General features: G+C 45.4%; 1 pseudogene; it reads left to right on the top strand.

Moving 5' to 3' along the window:
* Positions 1 to 1690: 1690 nt before the first annotated feature.
* On the top strand, positions 1691 to 1810 carry LOC136663353 (5S ribosomal RNA; annotated as a pseudogene).
* Positions 1811 to 7048: the final 5238 nt, after the last annotated feature.

Here is a 7048-nt window from a genome sequence, read left to right as displayed (position 1 = left end):
TATCTGTCAAGTCCCTGATGGCAACTGACAGATGCTGAACTGTTCATCGGAGCACATGCTCCTCTCAAGTTGCAAAGAGTCAAAAACCAGAATAACAGCGATGAAATAACGGGGGAGGGGGCTATTTTTAAAATGACAGGCGAACAAAACTCAGAGAAACTTGATGAGAAACCACAATGGAAAAGTCCTACTAAGGAATTACTCTGGGGTTAAAATGGTTGCCGTGACCATATCCTGTTTAAGTAAAGTCCCACCAGTGGCACTGTAGCCTACTTTCCCCCCAGTCACTGGTGACGTTGTAAACCTCAAATGTACTAGTTCAGACTGCTGGTAGGCCTGTCACATGAGTGCATGGTGCATTACGCAAGAAGAAAGGGACAGAGCAGAAGAAGATTGTGGCAGGTTAGAGCAGGGTCAACTTTAGGAGCTAAGGGGCCCAATTGGAAACATTTTTGGTGGGGGTCCCAGGTTCACAGCCAGGGTTCATAGAATCTTAGAGGTATGCCTAAAAATTTTTATAGACTTTATCTCTCTATACACACTGGGGTAAAAAAAAAAAGTGTTTTCTAATCTCAATATAATATGTTTATCAAAGGTTTTTTTTTTTTCTTCCCCCCCCCCCCCCATTAACCTCTGGGGCCATTACAGATGAGCTGGCACCAGGTCTGCTTAAAACCAAACCTGCCAATGCCTGATATTCTCTTCCTTTTAAACAACTGTGGCAAATTAAAAGTTTGAAACAATGGCATCAATTGACCAATTATAGTGGAATTTCTGGGATGTGCACATAGCATGGTCATCTCATTAGCAGGCCATTAGTTTTTGTGTGTATGTGCATGTGCTGTGCATCACAGCTCACAGCATCAAGTGAATTAATGGCAACCACCTCAAAACATTAGCAAAACATATCCTGCTTTTTTTGAAACAGAATCCATCCCGTAGCTTTCTTGCTTTTGCTGATGACTATGCTGCTAGCAGTGTTTCCAGCACAGGAAATGCCATAACTAGGAGACTTGGAGCACAATTCTAAGGATGTGCTCAGCCAACACAAGTCCCTCCTTGGGAGAAAGCCATGCCAGTGCACAGAGGTGCACCAACCTGCAGAGACCAGATCTACCAGCTGGAATGTTCTGAGCTTTCTACTGGTAAGCCATTCAAATACACCGGCAGGAGAATTTTCAGCTTTTATCCGTCTTGTCATTAACATTCCAAACCGCTCCCCCACCGCGGCAAAAAACAGCTCAACGGGGTCCCAAGGGTCCCGACAGCGTATCAGTGACTTTTCTGATCTCTCTTCCAGAAACAACCCAGGCTGCACCTGCTTAGCTTCTGGTGGTCTTCAGGCAGCTCTTCCTCCAGGCCATACTTCCTGCCCTGTTAACAGGCACAAACATGCAGCTTGGGATGTCAGTATCGGTGGTACATAAGAAACTGAGCCAGACCATATCCAGTTCAGGGAAGTCTACACACACCGGCACTGGCTCTCCAGGGTCTCAGGCATGGGTCTGCTGAGAAATGCCACAGATTTATCCTAAGATGTTCTTCATGCAAGGCAGAGGCTCAACTATGAAGCTATGGCTCTTCCCTGCAGGCAAACTGGCAACTGGAAGAAGCAAACTGAGATTCAAACTAATTCAGAGAAAGGAGCAGTCTAGGAGTAGCCCTATTCTAGGAGTAGCCCTATTCAGTGACTAGCAGCAACTGTTACTCTGTACATGCCTGATCTCGTCTGATCTCGGAAGCTAAGCAGGATCAGGCCTGGTTAGTACTTGGATGGGAGACCACTTGGGAATACCGGGTGCTGTAGGCTTATACCATAGTCTTTCGAGACTGAAGGTTGCCAACCATTCAGTGACTGAGCAACCAAGTTCCAAGACTGACAAGCCAGGCCACAGTCAACTGACCTACATGAAAACCTCAATGGCTCCTCATATAATAGGATTCAGGGATGGGTGACTTGACTAGTAAGACTCGGACACCAAACACATGTTTTGCTGGACTCCTGTTGACTAGAGTCATGAGTGTTTTGAAACCAGAAGTGATTCAGGACTTGGGAGTTTTTCTTGGAAACAAGTGGAGACTTAAGGGCCCAATCATATGGCACGTTTGCAGCCCTCAGCGCTGGTGGAGAACCAGTGCTAGCTCAGTACTGGCTGAGGACATCAGGGGAGTGTTAAATCAGAAGACTCGTCACAAGTCAAGTCAAAGGGGGCAGGGACTCGGAACTCGAGTCTCACCACAGTGGATCAGCACATCCCTGGTTTGATCCCTACTGACGGAATAGCAGCAATATCACCTAGCAGTGACGCTGAAGTGCACCAGAGCCTGGTCCAGCAGTTAGTTCTTTTGGCAAAGTACCTAAGGTCCTTGTAACAAGCTCCCTAATTTGACACCACTTATGGGGTTGCCTGCATAAGAAGGAGAGTCGAACTGTCTCTTGGGGAGAAATGCAAAATAGAGAGCAAATAGAAGACTGGGAATTGGGGAAGACCTGCAGATGTCACTAACTGCAGGAAACAGAATTGACCAGATGCCTGCCAAAGAACATCAGAGGCAGCTCATCCCCAGGCAATCTGTTTGGTTGAGTGAGATCATTTGTATATTTACTCCATTGCCAGATCATGTCATCTGATGGAGCTCGGATGAAAGGGAGGTTGCAGCGTCCGCGCACCCACTTGAAGGTCTTTGAAGGAAGAGAGCCTTTCAAAACTCTTGTCCTCAAAAGACCGCACTTCCCAAAAAGGATGTCAAATCCCAACTCCTACGTCTCCAATGGTTTCCTTCTTGCTTCCCCCCAAAAGACGAGAATTGTGCTGATGCTGCAGACAAACATGTCGGGCTGTAATTTTGACTGAATTCATGAACTCCGAAGCAGGAGGGGGAAGCAAAAAAAAGAAAATACAAATGGGAAATGGTGACATAGAGTAATTTTTAAACAAATCCAAATCAATGTGGACCTAATCCAAAGCAAATTATTGTTGCTTGCCTCTCAGATATCTTATCAAAGATTCCAAGCAGCCTCCCCAAAGGGATATAATTAATTTTTAAAAAGAGATTGTAGCAGATATATATACATATATAAGAATCTATATTTTTATATATAAAGAGATTGAAAGATTAATATTTATATTTATATACAATGTCCATTTTCTCTGCTCCATCTTTATTAACCCTTCAATTTCTTTTCATTCCATCTCCGTCCAAATAAGCATGACCCTTCTTTTAAATTCCACTGAAATGATGTGGAGACAACAGCAATTGGGAGCAATTCGTGTGACTTCCCCCCCCCCTCCAATTTGCATTGCAGCTAGATTTTTCCCCCCTCCCTCTATCTCTTTTCTACCTTTATGCATTCAGAGCATGTAGTGTGAAAACCGGCAATATTCAATGTTTTCTTGTACAGTCATGCAGTCTAAACAAAATTATATCCTTCTCGCTTAAAGAAAAATTCCCAGGAGGAATATTAGGAGGTGTGTGTGTGTGTGTGGGGGGGGGGGGGAAGATTCACTCTGGATATGGTACAAATCAAGCAAACTCCAGACAAGATAAAACAATTTGGAATGGAGAATGATGCATAGCCTTAATTAGGTTCCATAGAAGATAAACTAACCCCCACCTCCTTGCAAAGAAACCGCCTTTGTAATATACCAGCTAAATCTATATTTTACCATCTCTTTATGGCCACCTTGTTTGTTGACAGCAGTACTTGATGTATAATGCATTGTAATATTATTACTTGAATAGGATGTAGGCAATTAAAAGATTTTAGCATTCATGCTGCAGAGCTTTTCGTTAGGCAAGAGGCTGAATTATGGGCATGTAATCCACAGATCAGGGATAAGCAGTGTGTGGGCAGAAGGTGAGGTAGAGACATCCTGCTAGGTTTCTTTGAAAAGTGCTGAAGCAGCCACCACTACTGTGCCCATGCAAACACTTACAACCCAAATGGGTCAGCCCAAGACCTCCTAACTCCTGAGGCAGCATGCCAAATGCTGCCCCCTTTGTCCAATTGTGTGCCAAGTTCTGCTCCGCCCTCTATCCTCTGGTGCATCTCAGTACATTTCCTTTTCTTCTCAGTCTCCCTCTTCCTTTTCCAATCCAAGGAGTGGAAAGAGAAGGGGGGTAGAAGAGGCAAGTAGACTGACAGAGATGGGCTCTTCCCACCAATCTGCTCCTGATCTGACTCCCTCAGTCTGCCTCATGGATGGGCCGGCCCTGACTGCATGGCAGGACTACAGAGCTTTAGCCTTACTTCCCAACAGTTTGCCTTATCTATATAACGTCACCTTGCATGCTCAGTGCCCTAGGAAAAGACTATCTGAATTGGGACTGTGGTGAAATGATCGTTATGTTCACCTTACTCTCTGCTATGGTTCCAAACAGAACCACTATCTAATGTATACTGTTTACACAAGCACCTCACAGCACTGGCATCGCTAGGGGTTGTGGGGAGTGCGGGCCACACCAGGTGACGCGCAGGGGGGGTGACACACCCTGGGGAGGGTGACGCGCTAACTTCATGGCTTTAGGAGCTGCCACATCATGCCAGACACCGTTGGATGCGGAATGGCCAGTGAAACGCAATGCAGAAAACAGAATTGAAATCGCTCTTTTCGTTCAAAAGTTATGGCCAAAAAACCAGAAGGAAAAAATGAATGGAGCCCTATGGAAAGTGAAAGTGAGCCGTATCACGCCTTTACTCACGAGTAGGCATACTTGCCATAGTCCGTGGGAAAGGGCAGGCTGAGAAGACTCCAATGACACCAGAATGGTCCCAATCCAATGAATGCAGCCTCCCAAAAACAGGTCCCATCCCTTCCAGCAGGGAATCTGAGTCTGAGCTTGAGCCAGAAAAGAAGCCACCTGGTCACGTTTACTCGCAAGTAGTCCGTCGGAAAGGGCAGCTGAGAGGACTCTAAAGAGGTCAGAATGGTCCTGATCCAATGAATGCAGCCCCCAAAAACACAAAAGGGGAAGGAGGTCCCTCCCTCCCTCCCTCCCAGCTGCAGTCTATTGAGCCCTATGGAAAGCAAGCAGTCTCACGTCCTGTTTACTTGTGAGTAGGCAGACATGCCTTGGCTGCTGGTCAGGCCAGGCAAAGGGGAATGTGAGGACACCAGAATGGTCCCGATCCAATGGAGCTGGAGATGCTCCAGAAAGGGGGGGGGCACTAAAAAGGACAAAAAAGAGGCTTCAGTTGGTAGGGGGGAAGTTTTCTATTTTGCACTTGTGAAGCCAGGTGAGTCTTTGTATTGATATGCCTGAAATAGAAGAACTTTAAGCTGGGCACTGGGGAGGGCTGGAAATCTCACTGATTTATTTTTTTTTTTTTTGGGGGGGGGGGGTTATACTCTGTAGCAAACTACAGAGTAAGCTCCATTGACCAAAATGGGACTTACCTCAGAGTAGACATGCATAGGCTTGAGCTCACAGGCTGCAATCCTACCCACACTTTCCTGATAGTAAGCCCCATTGACCACAATAGGACTTACTTCAGAGTAGACATGGTTAGGACTGGGCTCACAGGCTGCAATCCTACTCACACTTTCCTGAGAGTAAGCCCCATTGACCACAATAGGACTTACTTCAGAGTAGATTCACTTGGTGGAACAGGACTGGCTCCCCCTTACTTATTTATTTTATTTTAATTTAATTATTTATAATTATTTATTTTAATTTGCTTGATGATGTCACTTCTGGTCATGACATCACTTCCAATGGGTTCTGGACAGATTGTCATTCTAAAAAGTAGGTCCCAGTGCTAAAAGTCTGAGAACTGCTGCAATAAGTTGTTAGTAAGTTGACATAGGGGTGTGTGTGTGTGTGTCTCTACAAGTTTTCAAAATCACTAAAATCAGAATTTGGAGGAATAATACCATCATGTTATATAGCAATCAATGCAGAATGCAATCATGCAGAATGCAATGAAACAAACCACATTGAAATATCTGTGTTCTAACAAAAGGTACAGCCAAAAAACCAGTAGGGGCAGGGCGATGGTACATCACCACGCCCACCACCTGAGGTGTTGCCCTGCCCACTGCATAGGGTGACACACAGGCCTCCTGCACCAGGTGATGCGAATCCTAGTGATGCCACTGCCTCACCGCCAATGGCACAACTTAAATCATGTCTAGTTTAGTAATTAGAAGTTTAGAAATTAGATTTCACGTATAAACTGAATGTTGCCACATTTCAGGGCTATTATCTCTGTTCAAAAGTTATGGACAAATAACCTGAAAGGGAAAACACAACTGCCTTGCATAACAAAAAGTGGATTTGCTAAACTCAAAACTGACCAATGAGACTGATTGTTCTGAGAGCCAATGAGGTGTTATGATGTCACAGCAGGGAATTAATAAGGTAGTATGAGCCAGTTCTAATACTAGATAATAGTACTTTTATTCAGATACGGGAGTGTCATCAAGTTGGTCACTGGTTTTTGTTGGTTGCTATATATTAAAATAAACAAAGTTCATGGGGGTGACACCAACCCTAGCAATACCACTGCACTAAGGCTATGTGTATGATATTGTAATTTATTCTGCATGGTCTGGTAGGGGAGGAGGTCCATCATGGTGGTTATGCTATGAGGTCTCGCACCGGGTGTCACAAACTCTAGTGAAACACTGAGTGCCCAATCCTATCCAACTTTCCAGGTCCGGTGTAGCTGCAATGCAGCGCCATGGTAAGGGAACACATGTTCCCATACCTTGAGAAGGCCCCAGTGACTGCCCCTCCACCACAGGATGCAGACAACACGCCACTGGCACAACTGCATCAGCACTGGAAAATTGGATAGGATTGGGCCCTGAGTTGGGGGCTGAAAACAGGTGTGGTGTCTGCTGTTGAGTCTGGACTCAAACCTTCAGTGCTTCATGCAGTATGCCAGGGGTTCCTGAGAGGACTCCTTTGTCACCAGGCCAGGACAGATGATAAATCCAAATTAACTAATCAAGTTGCATGCAAATACCCACGCACAGTGCTCTGTAACCTGGAAAAGTCGCCGACTGTCTTTGGCAGGAACTGCGACAGTCAGACCACAGGG

Source organism: Tiliqua scincoides, chromosome 12 (assembly GCF_035046505.1).
Source record: "Tiliqua scincoides isolate rTilSci1 chromosome 12, rTilSci1.hap2, whole genome shotgun sequence".
In the NCBI taxonomy this organism is placed as follows: Eukaryota; Metazoa; Chordata; class Lepidosauria; order Squamata; family Scincidae; genus Tiliqua; species Tiliqua scincoides.
The sequence above is the reverse complement of the archived record's forward strand: the minus strand, read 5'-3'. Positions and strand labels throughout refer to the sequence as shown.